This window comes from Peromyscus maniculatus, chromosome 5 (assembly GCF_049852395.1).
Source record: "Peromyscus maniculatus bairdii isolate BWxNUB_F1_BW_parent chromosome 5, HU_Pman_BW_mat_3.1, whole genome shotgun sequence".
Classification (NCBI taxonomy): domain Eukaryota; kingdom Metazoa; phylum Chordata; class Mammalia; order Rodentia; family Cricetidae; genus Peromyscus; species Peromyscus maniculatus.
Genome location: NC_134856.1, coordinates 140,741,321 through 140,763,360, shown reverse-complemented (window position 1 = coordinate 140,763,360; position 22,040 = coordinate 140,741,321). Strand labels below are relative to the sequence as shown.

Genomic DNA, 22,040 nt, shown 5'->3' with positions numbered 1-22,040 from the left:
TAAGCTTAATTATTTCAAAGTTTTGTTGGTATTAGAAAGAGTAAGTAAATCTTGTTCTTAGCATAAAATTCTTCAAAGTTATTTTATGTTCTAAATCTTAGTCAATGGCCAGAGTACAAAAACATCCATAACCCTTTTAACAGTTACCTACTGTTGGCTCCTCAGCACGTATGCTCATTTGCATTTCTTTGAGGACCAAGGAATAATTTTGTAGGGAGACTACCAAATACTCTGATGAGCCAAAGTAACAGTTTTATTTGGGAAAAATAATCTTTGCCTTTAAGCAAAGGTCACATAACGTAAGTGGGTAAATTGATTCTTACTTGTAATACAAAATGTTCTTTTCTAAGTAGGAAATCACTCTAAACTTGAGTTCTCCAGAGTCTCCTTAGTGTGTTTTAAAGTATCCCTGTAAGTTACCACTTCCACGGACACATTGTTTGACTTTTGTCATGCTGAAGAGCTTTTCTTCAACAGCTTTGCTGATATAAAGAATGAGAAGTGATGGCTCCATTTCTGTTTTTCTGAAAACCTTTTAAACTTCTTATTTTGGACCCATATAATCCTTGTTAGTATCTAGATGCCAAAATAAAAGAGCTATTAAATTTGAGACTGCAGCTTCATTCACTAACTTACCAGGGATATGGACCATCCTACCTTGCTTGTAATCCTATGCTATGGTGGCAATCCTGGAGGAAGAGACCCCACTCAAGGAGGGAAACACATTTATTCACAGAACAGAAGTAGCACATCAGAATCTGCCTTCAAAGAGACTGTCCCTGTGGCCAGGGATTCACAAGTCTAAATATATCAGTCAGAATCTCCCAGGGGTGATGTCTTAGGCTTTCTGCTCCTGTGATGAAGCACCGTGACTAGAAGCAGTCTGGGGAGGAACGGGTTTGTTTGGCTTATTCTTCCATAGCACAATTTATCATGGAAGGAAGTCAGAGTAGAACAAGCAGGGCAGGAACCTAGAGGCAGGGGTTGATGCAGAGACCGTGGAGGATGCTGCCTACTGCCTTGCTCAGCCTGCTCTCTTACTGCACCCAGGATCACCAGCCCAGGGACGGTCCTACCCCCAGTGGGCTGGGCTTTCCCACATCAATCACTAATTAAGAAAATGCCCTACAGCCTCACCACAGTCTGATCTTATGGAGGCGTTTTCTCAGTTTAGGCTCCTTCCACTCAGATGACTCTAGCTTGTGTCAAGTTGACATGAAGTAGCCAGCACAAGTGACCTCATGGACGTTTCACTGTGGCTAGAGCAAAAGCCAGCACAAGTAACCTTACCGAAGTTTAACTGGCTGGAGCAGAAGCCAGCCAGGTGACCTCAGAGATGGTTCACTGTGGCTGGAGCAGAGTGTTGAACGACCAGAGAGTTAAACTAGTCTCATGCCAATTGCATCAGACTGGAACCTGACTTCTTTTAGACTTGGAAACGTCAATGATAAGCAGTTTTAATATTAGAAGTCATTTCTCTCTATTTTACTAATCACTTAAAAATATGATGAATTTGATCCTTTAGGTTCTGGGACTCTCAAGTCTAAGATATGGCTTTCCCTGCCGGTGCTGCCTCAGCTTGACTTGGATCCCACTTATGTGTTCTGAGGGGAGAACACATGAATTAGGAACAAGCTTTAGGTTGTTTGGTTACATTTTGGGACAGAAAAGGCCTTCTGTGTGTGTGTGTGTCACTTTACCTGTGCCACAGACTTGAGGACAAAGGTGCAGCCGCACAAAAGCTCTGAGCCTGTGACAGACCTTTCATTGTGGCACTTGCCCTCCAGGTGGCAGCATCCCTGTTACTGGAAAAAGGCAAGCTTGGTCAGTTGTGTCTGGATGTCTCATAAAAACAAATCTCATGTTGTCCACAGTGCAAGCATGCCCAGTCTTCCAGACTGAGACCTTATAAAGAAAAAGTCTCACCTAAATTCCACCCAGAACAATTCTCAAGCCTAGAAAATGATCTCCTAAATACCTGTAATTATGAGCAGTTATCTTCCCAGACATGGCAGAAACTGCTAGCTACTCTCAGTGTATGCCACCTTCCTCAGCAGCACAGTGAGACATTTCCTAATCTTTCTCAAGGTGAGATGTGACAATGTGACTGATTTTAGCTGATGATGTGGTAATGGAAGCTGTGGTGTGTCTTAGTCACAATTATAATGCTGTGAAGAGACACTATGACCATGGCAACTCTTATAAATGAAAACATTTAATTGGGGCTTGTGGTTGATATATTGTGCACCCCAATAGACTCATCTGGGGGTCAGAGAACAGAACAGCACTATATTAAACATTGTTTTAGGCAGTGGTAGCACACGCCTTTAACCCTAGCATTCAGGAGGCAGAGATCTGTCTGGATCTCTGTGAGTTCAAAGCCACACTGGAAATAGCCAGGCAAGGTGACACATGCCTTTAATCCCAGGAAGTGATGGCAGGAAGCAGAAAGATATATAAGGCGTGAAGACCAGGGACTAGAGCCTTGTTAAGCTTTTAGCAGCAGTTCAGCTGAGATCCATTCGGATGAGGATTCAGAGGCTTCCAGTTTGAGGAAATAAGCTGAGGAACTGGTGAGGTGAGGTTGGATATGGCTTGCTCTGTTTCTCTGATCTTTCAGTATTCACCCCAATATCTGGCTTCCGAGTTTTTTTTTCTTTCTTTCTTTCTTTCTTTTTTTTTTTTTTTTAAGGCCATTTAGCCATTCGTGCCTCAGGGGCTGGCTTACAGTTCAGAGGTTGAGTTCATTGCCATGATGGCAAGAAGCATGGTGGCATGGAGGTAGACATGGTGCCTGAGAGGTAGCTGAGAGTTCTACATCCGGATCAGCAGGCAACAGGAAGTGACTGCCACACTGGACCTGGCTTGAGCATCTGAGACTTCAAAGCCCACCCCCAGTGATGCACTTCCTCCAACAAGACCACACCTCCTAATGGTGCCGCTCCCTATGAGTCCATGGGGGCCATTTTCATTCAAACCACCACAGTCATGGAGTCACCCTCTAAAACTGTAAGCAAGTTCCCGGTTAAATGCTTTCTTTTATAAATTGCCTTGGTCATAGTGTCTCTTCATGTCCACAGAGCAGTAACTAAGACAAAAGTGTGTACCATGGGGCCCCTTTTCACTCCTGCCAACTGGTTCTACAGTGAGACTTTAAACTAGAGGTAGAGCCTGGGTTCCAAAATTACCTGGAAAATACCAGCACCCCATCATCTGGACAGCCGCAGAGTGTGACGTCCCCTTGTGCTGTCAGCGTGACTGCACATCTCAGGTGTCCTTGTCTCAGCAACTGTAGCCAACTCTAAAATGACATCTAGTAAACGATTCTGGAGATAGTGATAAAATAAATGTTTCTGAATGTTCACTTTCATAGATAATGGCAGTAAATACAGTCATTCATTGGATATACAATCAGAGTAAATGAAGACATCACTTTAAATTTCTAACTTGTGTTTTGTTCTGAGGCAGTCTAACTGTGCTGCCCCAGCTGGCACAGAATCCAGGTTCAAGTGATTCTTCTGCCTCAGCTCCCCAAGTAATCGGGCTATAGGTGAATGCCACTATGTCTAGTTAAAATATTTGTTGTTAAGAAGATTGGAAAATTTATCTTTTAATATTTCTTATGCTCTCAGTTTTTACTGTATAAAGATGGTTTCCAGATACTGACAAACAGTCTAGGTTTGTGTGGTTTTGGTTATTGTTGTTATCTTAGTGCTGGGTATTTTGATGCCAGGCAGCATCTATGCTAATCACACCACTGTAGACAAATTTCTAAACGGTCTTATTAAATAAGAAACATAGAGCCAAATATAGGGGTGAAGTCTTAGGGGTCAGGGAATTAGTGACAGCCACCCACCTTGTCTTTCCAGCCCTGCAGCTATCAAAAGGGGACCTACTTCCTGTCTACCCTCACCTTTACTGCCTTGCTGTTCTGCCCTTTCATTGGCTCTTAGCCCAACTACCTCACTTCCTTGTCACTGCCTGTCTGTACAGACCTCTAGGTCTCTATGGTTGGTACTGGGATTAAAGGCGTGTGTCACCACACTTGGCTGTTCCCTAGTGTGTCCTTGAACACACAGAGACCCTGCCAGACATGTGATTGGATTAAGGGCATGTGCTACCACTGCCTGATTTCTATGTTTACTTAAAAGTGTCTGGCCTTTCCCCCCTTGATATCCAGGCATGCTTTATTTATTAACATACAAATAAAAAAACACCACACATCACTTTCTACCAGTGAGCTCTTCTTCCCAGCCTCATGAAGAATGATTTTTATAAGAAAGAAGAAAGCTAGCCAGGAATGGCAGTGCATGTCTTCAATTCCAACACTCAGGAGGCAGAGGCAGATGGATCTGAGTTCAAGGCTGGTCTGCTCTACAGGGTAAGTTCCAGGATGGCCAGAGCTACACAGAAACCCTGTCTAGAAAAACCAAAGGGAGGAAAAAGAAGATAGGAAGAAAAGAGCACCCATTCATGTTGTGAGATACAGCATAGGACCCTACCTCTCTGCTTGCTTCTATTCTTTTTATATGATGATTATATTAACATATTAACTTGATCATATGCACCCCTTTTGTCTTCCTCCAACTCCAGCTTATCCCTTCTCTTCCAACCTGTCCCCTTTCTACTTATATGTGTACGTGTGTGCACGCGTGCGTGCACACGAGTGCTTGTGTGTGTTCCAATTAATTTCATTAAGGTTGCCCATAGGAACATGAGTAAGGCATTGTTTACAGAAGCATGGGCACCTTACCACTGGCTACACGACTAAAGAAAATACCTGTGCCTTGCCTAGCTGTAGGTCTTCCCCTCTTCATGACAGGATGCTGGCAGGTCCAATCTTGTGTAGGTTGTGTGCAGGCAGTCACAGGTGCTATTAATTCAAGGGTGCAATGGCCATGTTATGTCTGGAAGACAGCGTTCTGCAACACTGCACCACATCCTACAGTTCATATTCTTTTCTTCCCTCTTTTATGATGTTCTCTGACCCTTGGAGGGGTGATATAGATGCCCATTTATGGATGAGCACTTAGGAGTCAGTTATTCTCATCATGTTGACAAGTAATGAGACTCTAGTTATTGTTACCCAGAAGCTTCTCTAAGGGAAGCTGATGACAGTACAGACATAAACATCATTATTTAGAAGTCAGTGTGAGAATCACATTATATCCATTTAGCATAATCCCAATGGTAGCTTCTTTACTAGGGCCTATGACATCCCAGCCACAGGTTCTTGACCAGATTTACAGTACCAGATATGAATTATCTAGTGAAGACTGAGCCTCAAATCCAATCAGAAGGCATTGGTTATTCCTATAACAGATGGGACAGTATTGCACCAGCAGCATATCATTCCTATTTGGTCAGTAGTGAAGTATGCTGGGATCACAGCTGAGTGACATTGTTGATGACAGTTCTCCCCCAGCAGCCTGCATTTCACACAGGCTGACACTATGTTTTCTTCTATTCCGACACTAAAGAAACAAGGTACATGGACATCTTACTTGCTTTTGCTGTTGTTGTTATGATGAAATACAACCATGTAATTCTAACCAGTCATTTGGTCTTGTGGAATCCTATTTAACACAGATGTGAGTTTTTCCCTGGAACTTTAGCTTGGGATAAAAGGTCCAGTAGGTGCTAAAGAGATGGTTCAGAAGTTCAGAGCATTTTCTACTCTTGCAGAAGAACTGAGTTCAGTTCTCAATACCTACATGGTGGCTAAAAACATCTGTAATTCCATTCTAGAAGATCTGATGCCTTCTTCTGTAGGGACCAACCACTCACATGATACACATACATCAATGTATACAAAACATTTATATACATCATACACATACAAATAATGTTTTTTTTAAATGATAAACAGTAGAGACACTGCAGAAACTGTGGAATGGTGGGTACAGGGGAAGCAATAAGGTTGGTTAGTGGTAAGTTGCACACTGAAACACATGATGTAGGGCAGAATGTTCCATTTAACATTACTGAGCACACCCAGGATGGGCTTATGTACTGACACAAGTGAGTGATGAATCTCTCAGAATAACTGGGTTGACACTAAGGACACTTAATCAGGCTCAAGATTGTGAAAGCTTTTTTCCTCCAAGCCTTCCCTAATCGAATTAGACTCTTCCTGGCAAGAAAGGAGCCTAGGATGGGCTGACTGGAAGGATAGTTTTGCACATGCTGTTATTTGGCTCTTCAGCTGTTTTGGGATGCTTGCCTGAGCTCAGATTACTGTTCCCATTAGCTGTGGTCTTTTCATCTTTCTTTACGGTTAAGTGATGTGAATGAAAGTTCCTGGAGAGAAGCCATGCTTGCTGCCAAACCTTCTGCAAGGCTGGTTAACTGATTAGAATTTCAATGATTATGGAGAAGTTGAAATGTTGCAGGTTCAAAGCCAAATTACACTTTTTGGGGGTTGTCTTTAGCCTCCATATTACCATTCCTTTCCCTCTCAGTGTCTGATCTAACATCGCTGTGACTACCAGGTAAATTCCTTCTCTCTCTCTCTCTCTCTCTCTCTCTCTCTCTCTCTCTCTCTCTCTCTTCCTCTCACCCTACCTTTCTCCTTCCTCCTTTCTTTTTCTCCTCCTCCTCCTCCTATTTTCTTTTTTTTTTGAGATAGGGGTCTCACTTCTAGCTGCCCTGGAACTTACTCTGTGGACCAAGCTGGCCTGGAATTCACAGAGATTCACTTGCCTCCACACCCTAAGTGCTGGGATTAAAGTCATGCACTTTTATGCACAGCTCAGTGAAGCTTTTTGAAATGTATTAGGTTAGTAGACCCCTAGCTTCCACCAGCTCCAAAGTTAAGAGTGTCAGGAGACAGCATATGAGGTGTACATCAGAGCTCCCCCACTTTCCTCTATCAATATGTCTAATGTTTCCATCAGTGCTTTTCAGAGTGTCTTCACTTGTGCTCTTTGTTCTGCTTCTGTAAGACTTCATGGAATTGCTACCTCATTGGAACATGGAACTTGGGGTACTCTAAATGTATTCCCGAGCCATAGTCACTGGTATTTGACTCTGTGAGAAGCTCTCATCCCTTTTGAGGTAAAAGCAGGCTTTGGGTTTTTATTTATTTTTTGCATTGACAGTGACAGCTTATCCTAGCGCAGGCTGGTGACCTTTCAGGACTACTCCATTGGCTAATACTCAAGATGCTGCTAATTCACAGGGAGAAGTCCTCAGGACTGGGCTGCATCATCTTCGTCCTGTTCTCAGAAACTTCAGTTCATGTTTCAAACCCCACAGAATCTAAGGCACATTCATTAGAAAAGAGAATACTTTCATGTATGTGCTAGAGGATAGGAGGGAGAATAGGGATGGAGAATCAAGTCTGAAAGACTGTTAAAGCCTTATAAAGCTGGGCAGTGGTGGCGCACGCCTTTAATCCCAGCACTCAGGAGGCAGAGGCAGGCGGATCTCTGTGAGTTCGAGGCCAGCCTGGTCTACAAAGTGAGTTCCAGGAAAGGCGCAAAACTACACAGAGAAACCCTGTTTCAAAAAACCAAAAAAAAAAAAAAAAGAAAAGAAAAAAAAGAAAGCCTTATAAAATCAGAATAGGAAAAAACAAAGTTGGTAACAAGAAAGGCTAAAAACCCCCTGCCATGGCCAACTGCAGCCAGTCTCTGGTGCAGACACAGAGTCACTCCAGAGAGTCTGAAGTTGACCTCTGGCTTATTATATTACTAAAGCACACAACTCTGGGTGAAGATGCACAGCGCTAATGAGACATACCACACATAAACATTGCATCTAGAACTACATATGACAGGTGAGAGCATTTAGGGAAAATCTTGGGCTAAGAAAATGAGCCCCAAAGCCCCTGCCTGTGACATAAAAGACCCTGTTCTCTGTACAACAGTGCTGAATGAATTATAGAACTCTATTGGTTTGGGTCTGTTTCTTCTGTCTTGAAAGTGGACCTGTTTACTTGCGTCTACTGAAACTATGTGTCTGTGTTCCATTCCTTCTTTCAGAGGCGTCCTCCAAACCCTGCTCTTGAAAGACTCAGATACAAGGCATAAAAGAAAAGTCACAAAATAAAGTCTGTTTTCTGCTGTCTCACCTCTGTCCTTGTGGCCTTTTATTGACTTCAAACCAGAGTGCGCATGTGGCACTTACCCAAGCTCTGAGCTGTTCTGTCGGAGTCACCTCTTTTGTGACCTAGTTCCTTTTAATTAACGGTATTTCAAAATTGTGCTTCTAGCCGAGGCAGATCTCCTACTGGTTAAAGATCCAATACCTATGTATTCATTTGGCCAGTTGTGATTTAGCTTCAACGAAAGGCTTTTAGGCTGAGAATTTTAGGTGTCTGGTTGTATCTGCTGCAGTGCAGATGATGTGGGGTAGGCAGTTAAGTAAGATTTCCTTATCTTCTATCAGTGGCTGTTAGGCGTTTAAGGGAAAGTGCCTGTGCCCTTGCTCCTTCAGAACTTCAACCTTTTTCAAGGTGTTCTTGGTTCCAGTTAAAACTGATTTGAACTAGTCAGAGATACCCAGTTGCTTTTTTTTTTTTTTAAAGATTTATTTATTTATTTATTATACAGTGTAATGTCTGCATGTATCCTTGCAGGCCAGAAGAGGGCACCAGATCTCCTTCTTCTTACAGATGGTTGAGAGCCACCATGTGGTTGCTGGGAATTGAACTCAGGACCTCTGGAAGAACAGCCAGTGTTCTTAACCACTGAGCCATCTCTCCAGCCCCCCAGTTGCTTTTTTAAAAAACATATTTAAGCCGGGCGGTGGTGGTGCATGCCTTTAATCCCAGCACTTGGGATGCAGAGGCAGGTGGATCTCTGTGAGTTAAAGGCCAGCCTGGGCTACAGAGTGAGTTCCAGGAAAGGCGCAAAGCTACACAGAGAAACCCTGTCTCAGAAAAGAAAAAAACATTTAAAAAATTATTTATTTTTATTTTAAGTATACTGGTGTTCTGTCTATGCTTATGTAAGTGCATCACATGTGTACAGTGCCTGCGAGGGCCAGAAGAGGAGTAACAGATAGTTTTGAGCTGGCTTGTAGATGCTGGGAACAGGACCCAGGTCCTCTCTCTGAGCAGCCAGTGCTCTTAACCACTGAGTCATCTCTCTAGACCCTAACGAATAGATTTTTTTTAAATGTTCTTCAATTTATGATTTTTTGTTCTGTTAACATAAAAACATGAAGAGCCAGGTGGTGATGATGCACACCTTTAGTCTCAGAACTCAGGAGGCAGAGGAAGGTGAATTTCTGAAGTTGAGACCAATCTGGTCTATGGAGCAATTTCCAGAACAGCCAGGGCTACACAAAGAAACCCTGTCTCAAAAAACCAAAACAGCAAAAATAAAAACCCAGCATGGTATGTGGGGTAACAAGAGTGTATTCCTGGGAAGTAAAAGGTACAGGGAGTGTGTGTGTGTGTGTGTGTGTGTGTGTGTGTGTGTGTGTGTGTGTTGTGTTTGGACACCATTCACGGTTTTTGCACATAGAAAGTAAGAAAGAACCTCATATCTTCAAGAATATGCTGTCTCTACACTGACTGACAAGTCTTTATAAATATTTGTGTTATGCACATAATTTCTCCAGTACAATCCAGTCACTTTCTTTGAGGAGAGACACTGCTTTGAAAATGACCCCTACTGCTCTTCTTACTTTGAGTATTAATGCTCTCTTCACTTTTCTTATTTTCTAACTGTGCTTATTGGTTTTGCACTCCTTAGAAGGTGACCCATTGCCTTCTGTTTTAATCCAATAGCTGATGTTGGTGTTGCCTAGGAAACACAGACATGTATTGTTCTGTACAAGATGGTAATTGTCTTATATGATCTTTAAAAAAAAAAAAACCGGGGGGGGGGGTACTTTATCATAGGAAGTAGAACTGTTTACCTGAGTCTAACTGTTCAGGTCCAATTTCACTATAGCCACATGAGTACAGCATTATTTAAAAACTGTCCATCTTGGGCTGGGGAGATGGCTCAGAGGTTAAGAGCACCAACTGCTTTTCAAGAGGTCCTGAGTTCAATTCCCAGCACCCACATGATGGCTCACAACCATCTGTAATGAGATCTGGCACCCTCTTCTGTATACATAATAAATAAATAAATCTTTAAAAAAAACTGTCCATCTTGCTTCCAAGAATGATGACTCATCGTGGGGAAAAGGCTGGTAAGCAACAAGCCCATCACTGCTCAAAGGAATGCCTGCAACTTGTCACTGTTGTCAGTAAATACCTGAACTCCTGGGATTTGCCTGCTCTCAGCAGAGCCAGGGACAGCTAACTAATCTGTCTCTCAGAGCCAGTCCAGAAGTAGTGACAATTTATGATTATTGTAGTTTCAGGAAAACTATAAACATGATCTAGGTATATTATCAAGACAGGAATAGAGTCCCAATATATTTTTCCAGTAACCTACTTCCTCCAGTGTGGCTCCATCTCCCAAAGTTTCCTCTATCTCCCAATAGTGCCACCAACTGGGGGACAAAGACTCCAACTTATGAGCCTCTGAAAGACTTCCAGATCCAAACTATACTACTCATTATTATGAGAACCCAAGAACAGCCCCATGGAAGAGACAAAGTGAGGGCAAAGTGTGGAGCCTCTACTTTTTATGGTTACACTATCGTACACTTGCCCATGTTCAACAGGTAGGCAGCCTTTTGAACCTTATCCTTTGGGTTTTGTACCCTTACATTGGCCCTTAATTTCCCTTACACTGGCCACTGATGACCAAACAACTCTACCTTCAGCCTCACTCCAAAGCTGTGTGTGGGAAGGCAGAAAAGTTCCAACCCTTTGTCTGGTTGGTCCTCCAATAACCAGGCTTCCTTTGGAGGGTATCCAGGAGACCCCAGCTACCCACTATCTCATTAGCATACAAAAGACAGCATTTAAAAGACTGAAAAAGTTTTAGAAATTCTCTAGCAAGAAACAAAAGGAACATCAATATACAAATTTTTTATTGTGACATCACACGTTCTTGAATGCATTTCTTGTAAAGAGTCTGTGTGTAGATGAGTCATTCTGAATTCCAAACAATGTAAAAGGGAGTTGTGCAAGTATTTCACAGGTGTTCCAGAATTTAAGTCTAGTTGAGTTTGCTGTAGGCTGGCAAAAATCCTAGGATCCAAAGTTCAGAGTTGTAGATGAATTGCTAAACGGTCTTATTAAATAAAAAAAACCCAAAGCCAAATATTGGGGTTTAAATCTGAGAGATCAGAGGAACAGGAAAAAGCCACAAGCCAACCTCACTTTACCAACCCTCAGTTTCCAAAGAGACCTACTTCCTGTATATCTACGTCTATATGCCTTGCTGTTCTGCTATCTCATTTGCTCTCTCTATCCAGCTACATCACTTCCTCTTCCTACTCAGCTTTGTCTCTTCCTGTCTGTCTGTACAGACCTCCAAACCTTTATGGTTAACTGTGTTGGAATTCAAGGCAAGTGTCACTATGCCTGGCTCTGTTTCCAGTGTGGCCTTGAAATCCAGTGTGGCCTTGAAATCACAGAGATCCAGACAGATCCCTGCCTCCTGAATGATAGGATTAAAGGTGTGTGCTACCATTGCCTGACTTCTGTGTTTAATATAGTGGCTGCCCTTTTTGTCTGATCCTCAAATAAACTTTATTGGGTTGTACAAATAAAATATCACCACACAGAATTGTTTGGGAAAGAGGATTGTTACAGAAGGAAGGCTGGGAACATTTTAGACAATACCTAGGTGTTTTAGAGACAGTATGTCTAAGACACTGCATGAGAAAGAGAAATGTGTAGTTGCTTTACAAGCAGGTATGAACAAGTTGCTGTGCCATTCACAAGTAGATGGCAGCACTGCTGGATTGTAGCCCCAAAGGACACTGGTGAAGGGAAAGCTTCCAGTGGGAAGAACAGTTAACAATTTGTTTGTCTGTGTCCAGTGTTAGAGCTGGCCAGAGGGACGGCTCAGTGCCACTTCACTCACACACAGTTACAAATTGTTTAGCCTGGGGGGTCAGAGGCATGGAGGGATTGAGACAGAAAGTCTGGTGACAAGAGACTTAGGGAAAGAGGTGTGTGGATAGATGGTCTCTCTTGAATGGGCACTAATAAGCTGTATTTCATATGAAGGCTTATCAAAGGGCATGTACTGCAGTGGAGGCAGGTAATGGCCAGGCTGATCATCCATAGAGATCATCAGTCTCTTTGCCCAGCCATCACCATTCCAAAGGACCTATCCACACAAAATGTGGCTACTGTAGGGTAAAAGGGCCAGCCAAAGAAACATACCCTGACCATGGAACCAGAGCCAAAAAACACTCTTTGGCCCTGAAACCAGAGTCAATGAAATGCACTCTGCCCCTGACCAACTCAGCATGAAAACCAAACAATCCCTAGCAGGAAAGCCAACCAATCCTTGAGCATGAAATCCAGCCAATCTCTGAGCTTGTCTAAGTTCAGGGATTGAAACATGACCAATTCCTACCCTGAAAATCTTCACTCTGGAAAAACTCTGCCCCTAAGAAGCCCTACATAAACCTTGTATCTGTTCAGTTGGGAGCTGCCCCTTTCCACTCTGGCAGAGGCAGCCACACTCCTGGATTCTTCCCTCCCAATTGTAGGTGAAAGTTTTTCTGTGTCCTGCCTGGTCCTCAGCCGCTCAGACCCAAATAAACACACAGAGGCTTATATTAATTACGAACTCTATGGCCATTAGCTCAGGCTTACTACTGATTAGCTCTTATAATTAAACTCAGCCCATTTCTGTTAATCTATATGTTACCAAGTTTTCCGTGGCTTTACCTGTGTGTTATTACATGTTGCTCTCTGGACAACAGGCTGATGTCTCCTGATTTAGCCTTCCTCTTCCCAGAATTCTCCTTGTTTGATTATCCCACCTATACTGGCTACTGGCTAACCAGTGTTTTATTAAACCAGTATACAAAAGCATTATTCCACAACACCCAATAAATCTCTTAAATGAGGTTTGAGTGACAACTTGTTTTTGTTTTTGTTTTTTTTTTCTGGAACCGAGGGGAAAGAGACGTAACAACTTGCATCTTAGCTGAAGCAGGGTGGAGCAGAACTGTAACACTTTCACTGCAGAAACCTTTCCCTGGCAGAGTAGAGTTGTTTTACATTGGGGAAACCTTTCCCTGGAGCACAGCTATAAGCTGCTACACTTATGGTGACTTTGTGGTATTCCTTGGCTCCCAACTGCTAGGATCCCTTTCCATGTGAGCTGCAATGCTCAGAACTGCTGTAGACAAGATGGCAGGTATGTATGAACTCAATAGTGCAGGTTCACTGTTACTAAGGCTCACTTTGGTGAACACTGCTGTCGAGATGGTAATCTGACAATAGCCAAGACCCCTAATTTATCTGCAGAGGTAGCTTCTGCAACACTTGTGTATATAATACAGTGACCCTGATTAGCACTCCTTTCAGGCAGTTTCCCAGTGAAGTATCTCCAGTGAAATGCCCTATGTCCCCACCATCAACATCTTTTCCTTTCCTAGCACCCTACCAAGTCGATTTCCAGGAAGCTCCTGAAACATATTTCTGTCAGATTTCACTGACACTACACTGTAGTGAAGTATTTGCCAACCAGTTAGTTATAGCTGTGCCCTCTCCAAGGTCTGGCTTACAGACCTGGTGACTGACACAGCTATAGAATAAAAAGTCCTCCCACTGATCTGAGTAATCCTGAAATAGCTATCCCATTATGATGAGAAAAATCAAGATATGGTCTAAATACTGGGCAGCAGTGGTGCACGCCTTTAATTCCATCACTGGAGAGGCAGAGCCAGGCAGATCTCTGTGAGTTCAAGGCCAGCCTGGTCTACAGAGCAAGATCCAGGACAGGCACCAAAACTACACAGAGAAACCCTGTCTCAAAAAAACAACCAATCCAAACCAATATATATATGATCTAATTCTGAAAGGATAGGTGTGTTCCTGAAAGGAGATTTTCTCTAAATTTGTAAATAATGTGGTAAAGTGTTTACCTAGCATGCATGAAAACCTGGGCTTGATGACCAGCACTACATAAGCATGGCAGCCTACACCTGAAGTCCTAGCAATAAGAGGGTGAGGCAGGCAGGAGGATTGGAAATTTGTGGTCATCCCTGGCTACATAGTCTGTATCCACTCTGGGCTACAGGAGACCCTGTTTAAAAAAAAAAAAAAAAAAAAAAAGAAAATCTATGACAGTTTGATTCTTTAGTAAAATCCTAAAGCTAAATATGCCAATTTAGAATGCCTTTTCTTTAGAATTTGAAAAATCTAAATTTTTCTCTGGGCAGGTTTCAGTGTAAGATTGTGATAGAAAAGATAGCTGAATAGATGGGATTTTCCAGGGTTTGCCTTTGGGTCAGTTTGGCCTTTTGCTACCTTGGTTCTGTGACTGCTTGAGAGATTCAAGAATTCACGTTTGGAAATGCTTCATGATTATTGTTTATTTTTACATACTTTATACTTTTTAATCCACTCAGCAGCTTTCAAAGTTATTAGTGATAAACAACGAACTTTCATTTTTCTTGCTTAAATACTATATGCATTTTGCAGAAAATATAAAAAACATTAAGGAATAAAAAATTTTAATGACCTATAATGATGCCATTAATTGATAACTATTGTTAAAACTTCTAATATATATTCTTCCAAGCCTTTAACAGATAAAGACAGATTTTTATAAATATTGCATCGAGATAATGTCCTCATTTACATAATGAAATATCATGAATATGTTTTTATACCGTTTGTGAATTCCTCTTAATTTATGTTCTTTTTTTGCTGACCTGGAGCTCTCTACGTAGACCTGCCTGACCTCGAACTCAAAGAGATCTGTCTGCTTCTGCCTCATTGTGAGTGCTGAGATTAAAGGAGCAACCATCACCCACGTTCATGCTCTTAATCTTTTGAATTATAACTGTCTCACAGACTTAGCTGCTTTGTTCTGTCTCTGAAATTATGCTGCTTTGAACCCCAGACTTCCCTCTGTAGTAGACTTGGTAAAACACCTGCAGTGGCCTTGTAGCCCCTCCCCCTTGCAACAGACAGATACGTTTCTAGTCCTATCTAGTGCTTGTTTGTCTCTGTGCCCCTTGGCATGAAGTCAGGCTAGATCACACAGTGTAGTTTGCCTACCCCTAAAAACCTGTAAGACTCAGAAACCCCCTTGTTCTCTGCAACTGAGGGGTCTGTTTTTCCCCTCAGGGTCCCTATCACAGTGGCTCTCTCCTGCAGCAGAGCCCCTCCTATAATGGGGCTCTCTCTCCCCCACTGTAGAGCCTCTCTCTTATTGTGGGGCTATCTATCTTGCCTGATAAACTAGCCTCTCCAGATCTGGCTACATAGTCTGTATCCACTCTGGGCTACAGGAGACCCTGTTTAAAAAGCCAGCCACTATAGTAAACATAGAGGTCAGGCAGTGGTAGCACATGCCTTTAATCCTATCACTCGGGAGGCAGAGATCTGTTTGGATCTCTGTGAGTTCAAGGTGATACTGGGAACAGAGCCAGGTGTGGTGGTATATACCTTTAATCCCAGCACTAACCATAAAGGTTTGGAGGTCTGTACAGACAGATAGGAAATGACAGAGCTGGGCAGGAAGAGGAAGTGATGTAGCTGTGCAGAGAGAGGAAATGAGATGGCAGAATAGAAGGCATGGGTATATAGGAAGTAGTTCTCTTTGGAGACTAAGGTGTTGGTGAGGTGAGGTTGTGGTTGTGGCTTTTCCTATTCCTCTGATCTCTCAGGTTTTCACCCCAATATCTGGCTCCAGTTTTTTTTAATTAATAAGACCATTTAGCAATTCATCTTACAGTATACTTCACAGAATTCTGTTCTAATAAATACTATTTTGATAATCCATGTAGAATTATGCATCCACATAGTTCATCACCTTTCCTACAGGGCACATGAGGAAGTCAGAGGATAACTTGCAGCTGGTTCTCTTCCTTCCATCATATGGGTTCGAAGGACTGGATTCAGAGCCTCAGTCTTGGTGGCAGGTGCCCTTACCACTGAGCAATCTGGGCCTTTAATATATATATATGAAGAATTCTTATACTGATCTCAGTTTCCCAGTTGTTTTCTTGGACCACAGGTATAACTTGCTTAAGATTTCAGTTGTCAGGATGTAGGGGGTAGCTGTTCCAGCTTTGACCTAGAGGTACTACCCCCATTGAGGCTTCCGGTAACTGTCACGCCTATGAGGCAGGGCTAAGACAGGAGACCTTAAGACCTGAGATCCAGATGTGCCGGCTCTCTTGGTTCCTGGATCCTGGACACTGGAGGTAGATCCAGCAGAGTTCTCCAGAGAACACCACTGGCCTGCACTTCACCTCTGCTGGACCCCGTAACCTATCCCTTTACTTGTAAGTTACCCCACAAAATAAACCTGCCTTTTAGCTACGTGGAGTTACCTTAATACTTCAACCAATATCAGGGACATTCAAATTGCATTCTACAAATGAGGAGAGTAAAGGTATAGTTGATAGGCAGGGACTAAGTTTTCTGGCTCCAGATACCATGTCATTTGCAGCTGCCAAGTGGAAAGCACTTGCCACAGCAGGAGCTTTTGCAACTAGAACCATTCCACTATGTGCCACGCAAGGGTTGTTTCTTCCATTTCCCAGCTTGGCCACATTTAATTAGGTTCAGCTCAAGTTATTCACCTTGCATTTCTGTTCCATGACCTATTTGTAGTAAACGCTTTAGAGTCTAAAGTTTAGACTGACACAGGGCAGTTGTTAGATATTTTGTCTAGTGTAATTATTTGCTTAATTTCCCCAAAGATCTCCAGATAATTGCCTCTGACTTGTACAGGTGCTCAGTGAATTATTAATGTTGAATATGATGGAGAACTACAATAATCCTGCAACTCCAGAGGACCTTCCTTTTGGGTCAGGATTGTCAGGACCAACCTTGCTTCCTTAACATTTCTGTTTCACATAGCCATTGCAGACTTTTGGTGAGGCCTGTGGTTGTTCTAAATCTTCTAGCTACAGTTCCATAATTACGTTTATTGCATTTTGTAAGTCACTTTATTAAACGTTTAGAGGTAAATTAGCAAGAGCGAGCTTCACTCTCTTTACACCATTAAAGTTGAAATAAACAAAATTTTATGAAATACCTCCTATGAGGTATCAGGTTGACTGAAGAATTCCAGGTAAGTGAATATTATCATATACTTACACTGACCTACATTTGATTTTTTTTTTTTTTTTTTTTTTTTGGTTTTTTCAAGACAGGGTTTCTCTGTAGTTTTGGTGCCTGTCCTGGATCTCACTCTGTAGACCAGGCTGGCCTCGAACTCACAGAGATCTGCCTGGCTCTGCCTCCTGAGTGCTGGGACTAAGGGTGTGTGTCACTACTGCCCGGCTACATTTGATTTTTTTTTTAACATTTATTTTTTGTGGTGCTTGGCATTGAACTTGGGATCTTAGACACACAAAGCATGTGCTCTACCACTGAGCTATCCCACCCTCTGATTATTTATATTTAGTTTATGTATTACCTTAGAGTTTACTGCCGCACTAAGAGGATTTTCTCCACTTTAGGTGTATGTATTCATTGAGAGACTCGGAACACAATTCACAGATAATATAGTTGATAGATGAAGCACATTCACCACAAAATGAGTGAGGTTTCAAAATTATTTAAATTCAGCTATTGTTCAGTTAGGGTGAAAGCAGACTCTGGGAAGGGAATTGGAACGAGACTGAGATGTGCCTTCAAAAGAGCTGTTCTGGGAAGAGATGGTGTCCAACACAGTGGAGATGATCTGTCCCTGCATGGTGCTCTGAATGAGGGTTGGAGACAGCTGCAGGTTATGAAACAGCTGGAGCTGGTGGTGTTTGGAGAAGAAGCCTGTTACTTCCCGAGTGCTCAAACTTTGTGTCAAACTCTTGTGTTAACGAGTGTTTAAGACTGTGGTAGCTGAGGCCAGGAACTCACATCATTCTCTAGGTGTGTATGTGTGTTCCAAGTTCTTATAATAGCCAAACATCTGTCACTCATTTACGTGTCTGCAATCATTGCAAAGTCAAATGACACTATTTACCTAGCTGTATGGCTAGTTTTCTGAGCCTTTGTTCTGACCATTAACAGTACTTTGCTAAAGATAAATTCAAATTCTAACAGACACACATTCACATTTATGTCTTTCTATATTGCAAGTTGATTTATTTAGAAACATGTTCTTTGAATATGAATACTAATGTTTAGAAATTTTGAAATCTTAAAATACTCTTAGATAATCACGTTTTCAGATTGGGAAGTTTGGGGTGTGGAGTGGTTTAAAGATATTTTTAATTCTATCACTTTGTGCTCCCACGGGAAAACGATAACATTTAATAAAATGGCAGTCTCATCTTCTTAGTAAAGACCTCTGCCACTAGCAAACTGCATGAAATAGTTTCACACCTTGAATTATGTTTTGAATCGCCTTCAGGAACCTGCTAAATTTTGCTTAAATAAAACATTAAGAACAAAATAAAACCCGAAAGTGCTCAGTTTAGTCCCCTATCCTACCGTGGTTTTACGTCTCTTACCAACTACATAAACAGCAAGCATGACTTACATTCCTTAAAAAGGCAAATGATGTCTTTATTGACAATGTATCTCGGAGCATTTAAACACAGTGAACACACAAGCGTGTTTCCAAGATTTCTCCCACACGTCTTTGCCTTTAGCTAGCAACTTCGCAACATGTTTTCGAAGGCTACACACTGGAACACTGTTTAGAAACTAATCGGCATGGCGTTTTGTTCACAGTACCATCAAATATCTCATTTATACGGGTTTGATCAGGGGTGCAGTTTGCAGAAGCCAGGTGGCATTGCTTTCCCAGCCTGTTCTGGGTCTCCTTGGGATCAGGAAAGGGCTAGCCTTACCCACTGTGTCCTTAAGGTTTGATGGGATCTGGAGAACTAAGACAGCCCTTGCCCTGAGCTTCAAAGAAGCCTCCTGGCAGCGTGGGTGGTTGGCAACGGTGGGCCTACGGCTCTGGTTGGGAATGAAAAAAGAAAGCTATCTGAAGACCCGCTAGCGGGCGGGCGAGCTCAGTGACACTGGGCCACAGGCACCCAAAGGCTGGAGCGCGCACAGCCCGGAGCCCCGGCCCGCGGCCCTGCCCCTTCCTCGCCCTGCCCCACTCCGAGTTTCGGGACCCACCCCTCCCCCTCTGCAGGTCCGGCCCCGGCGAGTGCCCCGCCCCCTCCCGCGCGCACGCGCACTGTGCCCTCCCTCCCACGCGCCCCGCCCGCACCCTCGGGCATGCGCCCGGAGCCCTCTCTCTTCGCGCGCCCCGCCCCCACCCGCGGGCACGCGCCCCGTACCCGTCCTCCTTCCTCGTCCCGCCCCTCCCTGGGAGCGCCCCGCCCTCACGCGCACGCGCCTTGCGGGCGCACGCGAGCCGGCTGCCCGAGGCGTGAGTTGGGCGGGGCGCCGCGCTGACGTTGCCCGGGATGCGGGCAGGTTCCGCAGCCGTCTTCGCCACCTCCGTCTCTCCTGCCACTGGGGTTTGTATGAAAACACCGGGCGGCGGGCGGCCAGGGACCCGCCGTGCGCCCCGGGAGCCGCGGGCGCGGAGGCCGACCTCAGCCCCCCGCCAGCGCCCACGCCGAGCCGGTGAGCGTCTCCGCCGTCCGCGCGTCCCGCCGGCCGGCTCCCGGCGGCGCCCCAGCTCACCTGGCGGGGGCGAGGCGCGCTCCGAGGCGGGGAGGCTGACTGTCGAGCGAGCCCCGGCCGTCGCCGCCCCGTGCGCTCCCCGCCGCGCTCCGCTGCCAGCCACTCCCCGGCCTCCGCCCTGCCGCGCCCCGGGACGCTTTGATTGGCTCCTCGTTGACAGTTTAGCGCTGCGGAAGGCAGTTTCAACACCTCCCCGGGTAGTCTGGGTGGACGTTGACAGTCGAAAGCTCGTCTGCGGGACCTCGCTGGGCTCGTTCGGTGTGTGAGGTAACGGCGGCGATCCCGCCGGCATTGCGGGTTCTCGGTGGCGAGCCCTGTCTCCAGGTGTTCGGAATAGTAACGGTGCTCATCCGGTGCACGGCAGGCAGTTTGTAGTCGGCAGGGGAGAGTGGCCAGCCGCTGAGTTACTCTCACAGTTCTCCCTCGCTTTCCTGAGATAGGAAGTTATTTTTGTAATTGTATTTTGGAATGTTTTCGGTCTAGTTGACCAAAAAAGAAATGGTTTATTTAAGGCACCTTAAACGGCACAGATTTTAAAACATAGGCCACATGTCAGAACCAAAGTCCTGGAGATCTGTAAGCCGATCTCCCTAACGGAGACACTTGGCGGTGCCTTAGTCTATCCGGATTTCTCCCGATTTGATCGGTTTCCCGTTCCACTTCTCCTGAGTCATATTCTACAGTGAGGTTACACGTTCATTTTGGGTGACTGTGGAGTTTTGCTTTGAATTGATGGGTCAGTGTTTAAAATTGTAATCTTCGTTGAATTCTAGAACAGACGCTTTTTGTGTTTGACCAGAATGTGAAATGTATTAATGTAACTTAAGCTTTTGTGGTAGCAGTTGAAATTTTTTTAGTATTTATTATGTATATGTGTATGAGTGTTTGCCTGAATGTATATATGTTCTCCACGTGTGTACTTGATGCCAGAGGAGGTCAAAAGAGGGCATCAGATTCCTTGGAACTGGAGTTACTTTTGTTGTGAGCAGCCATGTGGGTGTTGGGAATCGGACCCACCCAGGTCCTCTGGAAGAACAGTAGCCATTGCCTGTCACCACTGAGCCACCTCTTCAGCCTTGGGGCAGCAATTTTTATAATGCTCTTCCAATTATTTGTATTGAGGTACCCCTTTTTTCGTGTGTGTGTGTGTGTGTGTGTGTGTGTGTGTGTGTGTGTGTTTAGGTGTAGGTCAGAGTACTTGAGAGTTTTGGTTCTCTCTTTGACCTTTTGGGTGCAGAGGATGGAACTCAGGTGGTCATGGGCAGGTGCTGCTGCTTGCAGAACCATGTTGCTGTTCCCCTTGAACTGAAGCATTCTCTTTAGAGAAGTCTGGCTGCATTGCTGTGTAGTGATTGATCCACATTAGTAGAGTTATAAGGCGGTCCATGATGTGTGAAATATTTTAATTTGTATTACAAATACAAATTGTATTACATTTGTATTAATGTAACCTTACATTTGGGTTTTGTCTTTAAGCTTCTTTCACATTAGTCATCTTCAAAGTCTACTCTAACAGCTTGAATCCTTTAGCACCTAAAAGTTAAAGCAGTAGTGAATGGTAATTGTGAGCCTCTTGCACATTGTTTAGGATCTTTCATTAAGCAGTGGGTATCAAGGTGAATGCCAGAAGTGGCTGAGGGCGGGTGCTGAGTTTTAAACTTGATGTTTTGTAGGTTACGGTGCTTGTGGACTGTAGTGCTGTGGCTAAGGAGTTGGGGCTCAGCCAGAGAGGCTGAATTTGTGCCCTGGCTTGCTGTAGGCAAGTTGTTTATCCTCTATTCAACTCTCTCCATGCCAAAAATGGAGATGATGGTGTTTATACCCTTCGGATGATCTCAAACATGAAATAAGTTCATACAAGCATAGTGCTTTTTCACAGTGTGTAGTTCGTAGGAAGTGCTCACTAGGCATGACTGTTCTTGCTACTACTTTCCCTCAGTTAATCAGCAAAGAAAGACTTCAGGCTGGTTGGGCAGCATTAGCACAGATTAATTCCCATGATGTATTTTCTTCTTTGAGGCTGCGGGTGTGTAGTCTCACTGTTGTTTCTTGGAACCATGTAAGTTTTAAATAGAACAGGTATACCCTGAGCAGGCTGCCCTGGGACGTGCTGAAGAACGGAGTATCCTTGACTGTCCCCTTTGACAGAACTTTGGAGTGTCTCCCTCATGTTAGTGGTGGCTGCTATTTTAATCACCTGTTTTCCAGCCATTGACTGTTTCTCTGTCGTATGTTGCTATTGGATGCATTATCCAAATGCTATTGGATGCATTATCCAAATGCTAGTGGGCACATAGATGTTTCTAGCATATGCAAAGTAATTCTTGTCTACACATTCTGTTTTGTCTTTATCGATGTTACATAAAATGATGCTTTGATTTGACAT

At 43.8% G+C, this 22,040-nt stretch overlaps 1 protein-coding gene across 25 annotated transcripts in view; it reads left to right on the top strand.

The window, feature by feature from the left end:
- The first annotated feature begins 19,350 nt into the window (after positions 1 to 19,350).
- Agtpbp1 (ATP/GTP binding carboxypeptidase 1) overlaps positions 19,351 to 22,040 on the top strand; it is a 150,106-nt gene continuing 147,416 nt past the window's right edge. For 5 of the 25 annotated variants that reach the window (XR_001578707.3, XR_013051683.1, XM_076573478.1 and 2 more), the window contains exon 1: positions 19,351 to 19,485. The gene's annotated coding sequence lies outside the window, so the exon portion shown is untranslated. Of the gene's footprint in view, positions 19,595 to 19,677; positions 19,922 to 22,040 lie in introns of those variants that run through there. The other 20 variants (XR_013051685.1, XR_013051687.1, XM_076573480.1 and 17 more) reach the window with 12 other exon arrangements.